The sequence below is a fragment of the Solanum lycopersicum genome, chromosome 3 (assembly GCF_036512215.1).
Source record: "Solanum lycopersicum chromosome 3, SLM_r2.1".
Taxonomy (NCBI): Eukaryota; Viridiplantae; Streptophyta; class Magnoliopsida; order Solanales; family Solanaceae; genus Solanum; species Solanum lycopersicum.
In genome coordinates, this window is record NC_090802.1 from 59360435 (window position 1) to 59365759 (window position 5325).

Sequence of the window (5325 nt, forward strand, 5' to 3'; positions counted from 1 at the left end):
AAACATTGGTTAAATGATTAGGTGAGTCAAATCAAATTAAAGGAAGAAATTGGGTAATTTGAGGTTAATTTGAGGGATATAGCTAGTTTTAAGAGTATATGTATTATGTTTCTTAACGAAAGGGTAAAAACAACTTTAATTTAACTCAACTAATAAATGAAAATTGAAGATATCTTTAACCCCTTTTCCAAAACAAAATTACAGAGGATAGTGCAAGCTAATGAACAGCTAGCTAAACATGTTAGATAGTTAAATATCAAACGGCAAGATGGGTTATCAGGTAGCGTATCAGAAAAGTAACACATATTTTTTTGGTTCTACATGTTCTATAGCTTGAAGTCTTTGGCATATCAATGTTACACGATTTCATTTTTCAGCCACTTATCTACAGTTTTCTATCCTCTGTCGATCTTGATGTTGAATTAAGTTATTTCAAGTTAGGCGCAATAAATCTTCCATTACGACAAACTAAAGAGATAGTTATCTTAGAAATTAACTATGTTGTAAGCTAATAACAAATCTATATACTATAATATAGTGAGATAAAAGAAAAAAGGTGTGGCAACTCCTAGCGAGGGGAAATAAAAAGGTCCTAATTATAAGTAGAGCATGGAGTTGCTAATGCTAGCAGAGGTGATTTCCTACGAATCGTGACACCATTGGATTCCGTCATATCCAATTCCTCTGGTGTTGGTAATGAGAAATTGAAGTTGTGCACCAGTCTTGCTAATGCTACCTCAATTACGACAATAGCAAAAGAAATTCCTGGGCAGCGCCTTCTGCCTGCTCCAAACGGAATCAACTCAGTTTAATCCTTTCAAATTAATAGTACTATCTAAGAACCTCTCTGGTAGGAAATCATGTGGATTTTCCCATGATAAAGGATCTCTTCTGATTGTCCAAGCATCGATAATAATTTGAGTTTTTGAAGGTATGTGATAGCCAAATAATTTAATGTCTTGTGTTGATTCTCGAGGAACTAGTAGTGGATCCGGTGGATGAAGTCTGAAAGTTTCTTTGATCACTGCTTTCAAATACTGCATATATCCTAAGTCGTCCTCTGTTACCTCTGCTTTCCCTTGGGCTAATCCTCGTACTTCATTCTGTAATGTTTCCATGGCTCTTGGATGCCTCAAAAGCTCTGTCATTTTTTACTCTAAAGCTGTATACGTTGTATCCGTACCAGCTGCAAATATATCCTACGCATTAAAAAAAATAACAAACTAAAATTATTGTTATGGATTACCCGTAAGTGAGTAAGTGGAAGCATAATAAATAATATTCTATGCCACCTAATTTTTAACAATGAAACTATATAGTAGTACAAATGCTTTGAAAGAAAAATTAAAAGAAAACACGCAAAGGAGGGAATAAATAGTATGAGAGATGCTTAATTACCAAGATGATAGCTTTCAATGAATCCCTTTGAAGAAGAAATCCAGTTTCCTTTCCATTCTGAATTTCCAACAAAACGTCTACAAAGTCTTTAGCTTCACCCGTGCTGTATTCTCCTCTGTTTCTCCTACTAACGTGTTCTTCAATCACACTCTCCAAAAATGTATCCAACTCTTTAGCTACTTTCTCCACTTTGTTGTCCAAACCGTTGATTTTATTGATCCATTCAAGCCATGGAATGTAATCCCCAATGCTAAAAGTACCCAAAAGTTCACCTAATTCATGTAGAGTGATCTTAGCATTTATTCCTCCTTGTCCTTCTTCATTATATTTCCTCCCTAAGGCAACTCTGCTAACTATGTTTATTGGTGAGAGAACATAAACAATCTATCACTGAACTCGAAGAATTAGAGTCACACTCTTGTCTGATTTTTACAATCATATTCGATGTCTCCTCTTCTCTGATATCACGATAAGATTGGACTCTTTTGTTGCTGAGAAGGTGAAGCACGGTGACACTTTTGATTTGTCTCCAATATTCACCATAGGGACTAAAGGCCACGTCTTTAGAGCCATAAAAGAGTCTTTCAGCAATACTAGATTTAGGTCTATTTGAGCATACGAGTTCGTGAGTTTTCATGATATCGCGAGCAGCATCAACAGAGGAAGCAACAATCACTGGCTTACTGCCAAAGTAAAGTAGCATGACTGAACCATATTTTTTGGATAGTTTATGGAGAGAACGATGAGGAAGCGAGCCAAGTTGATGGAGATTGCCTATGATTGGAAGCTTTGTTGGAGATGGTGGTAACTTTTTTTTATTATTTGAAGTAGAAAAGAAGCACCGGTGAAGGAACAAAGTGAAGAGAAAGAGAAGAAGTAGAAGAGCATACATTGTTACTTTGTTTTTTGTCAGCTTAAAAATGTAAAATTGCGTGTATAAATGGAAACCATATCTCCTGATTTTTAATTTGTGGATAATCTTTCACCACAAAAACTAAAGGAGGCTATTGGTTTTCATGCTTGACAAAGTACTCCAACTACACCCTCGACGTGGCCAGCACCCAATGACTATTGTTTGTGTTGAGCAAACCCTTGGTCTGCCTTACTTAACTCAGCGAAAGACTCAAACATAAGATATAACTGAAGAGAAGCTTTTAAAATAATACTTAGCCAACATGACAACTTCAAATCTTTACAAATGAATGAAAAGAAAACCAAAACTAACACAATCTATCTATGAAACCTCTAAAAATACTAAGATGAATGTTAGGACAAACTCCACAACATTTGATAACTGAAAGTGTCTGAAAATAATAAAGGGAGTCCTCCGAATAAAAGAAAGCTCACCACTGACTCTAAGTTGCTCACTGAATCAATGACACGCCAATTGTTGATCCTAGTTACCTGCATCTGCATCATAATACGATGCAGGCCAACTGACATCAGTACATTTAATGTACGAATATGCGAGTTGAATGCTAAAACAACACTTAAGCTGGAAAAGGAATAAAAAGGAATACTTACCTTGGCTCTGTTCAACACATGAATAACTATTTCCATATAATGCAATTTAAAAGTAAACGCAATATGATAGAAAAGCTGACTAAACATGTTATACTTTGTATGTATATATGGATACAATAAATCTCTGAGATGTATGTAAAAATACAAATAACTTATGTATATCAAAATACAATAACTTCTGTGGGATGTTTCCTAACCGACAATTATCACTTAAAATTTATAGTGATGATAAAGTTTTACTCGGCCCACGCTGCCCAGCCATCTTAACCTTGCAAAGTATAGAACCTGAACTGCCTAATGCATCCACTCGTAAACTGCGAAAAAGGTTCATCTAAAAATATGATCCTTTTCTACCCATGATGGCTACATGATTTTCATGGTGACTTGACTTAATCTGAAACTCGCATTCCCACATTTGTGATCAATCCTACTCCCAAAAATATATAGGCTTTTCCGTTTTTTTTAAAACATATTAATTCTGTGGTTTGAGATTAGTGCTCAAAATTTAGCATTAATAGCTCTTTTGGAAATCATAGTTTCCCTGCTTGCTTCATTTCATAAAGTTATTACTTTTGTCTGAAAACTAGTTCGAAGGCTCTTTTCTTGTTTTAAATGTGAAAACATTTCTAACTCTTAGGGATTACTTAGTTCCCTCATAACTTTTGAGAATGAACTGAACTCTTTACTCTTGCTTAATTTGTAACTTGAGTCTTAAAACAAAGTTAAAAAGGTTTGTTAAAGACACTTGGAAACTTTAAAAACTCACTTTGACTTGTTTCTTTAACTTTTAGACTTGACTCTTAACTTCTTTGATTTTGATCTTAACCTTTCTTGAATTGGATTATGGATTCAAGGATCATAATCTCATATTTATGGATGATTTCATGATGTTTAGATGTACTTTAGAGTGTTGAAATCAACCAAGAAATGTGGGTACATCACTTAAGAACTAGTACGAAAAGATAGGGAAATAATTAAGTCTCCAAATGACCTTGGCACTGTGAGAGGCGCGGAGCGCCAGGGCCTGACGGACATACTCTGGTCTGTGGCGCTCTGGCTGGTGCGGCGCACCAGAGGCTGTCCTAAGAGGCTCTAGTAGGCGCGGCGCCCCAAGGCTTATCCGATGACATTTTCAATTTTTCTTCTCCAATTTTTATCTCTAAACTTTCTAAACTTCCATGAATCTTCCCTCAAACACTTAGGATCACTAAAATTGTCAATAAACAATAGTTTATACTCGTAAAATGACCCAGGAACACGAATCGAACAATCAAAGGTATACTACAACTCAACCAACGAGAATTTAAGGGTTTTTCATCAAGAACTTTAATGTTCATCATTCAATCTACTCTAATTTTGTTGAGTTAAACATATTGTTGTGTGGGTGGAAGAACCCAACACAAAAAAATCTCACATACCTCGATAGGGATCACCCCCAACGAATTCCACTTGCGAAACCTTAGCGTTTTTGAAGGATTCTTGACCTTCCTCTTCTCTTCTCTTTTCTCCAAACCCTTAGCAAATCCGACTTTTCTAAAACTGAACTAAGGCTTATTTTTACCTGTAATAAACCCTTAAAATGAATTAGGAAATAGTAGGGTGAAAAGACCACTTTACCGTTACTAAAATTCGAATTGGACTTTTCTCAATGCAACAACTCAACTTCGGATAGGCATATCTCCCTCATATGATATCAAAAATGTGCAAACTCAGTGGCGTTGGAAATATCTATTCAAGAGCTTTCCAACCATATAAAGAAATGGCCCTAACTCATCCTGAGCTAGAAGTTATGACCGTTTGAAAATGACCAAAAACTTACTTTTACACTTAGAAAATTTTCCAGAATTTTCCTTTTCTTTCCAAAATAATTATTCTTAGTTTCTTTGTTTAATCCTAGATATTTCTATTTACGAGATGTTACACGCACACACCCCCAGTTTTATATTTAAAACTTATATAATTTCTTCTCACACATATTCCTAGTTTTAGATATTTCTCCTATCAGTCATAATTTTTAGATAATATATCTCTCTTTTAAAGGTAAGAAAGTAAATGGCTAAGATGAAGGACGAAAAGAGTAATGAATTAGAGAAGTTTTCCTGCTTTACCATAAGGTTTTTTTAGTAGTTATGTCTCTCACTAACTTTTTATAATTATGTGAGTTTTTATCTATTTAGACATATGAAGTAAAAAACAATTTTCGAACGATTTAGAGAATAAGAAGAATTAAGTAAAGAGAAACAAAAAATTTTCATAAGTCCAAGAAGATAAAGAGTGATACAAGAATTTGAGATCAACTATGTGTGTGACCAAAATCGAAGAGCATAAAGAGTAGATCCGTAAAAATTGGGTTGGTAACTTTCCTATTACGTGTTTAATATAATTTTATATGATGCAATGGTG

The 5325-nt window shown here is 34.7% G+C and overlaps 1 pseudogene; it reads right to left on the bottom strand.

The window, feature by feature from the left end:
* Positions 1-438: 438 nt before the first annotated feature.
* On the bottom strand, positions 439-4785 carry LOC101258939 (cytochrome P450 71A3-like; annotated as a pseudogene).
* Positions 4786-5325: the final 540 nt, after the last annotated feature.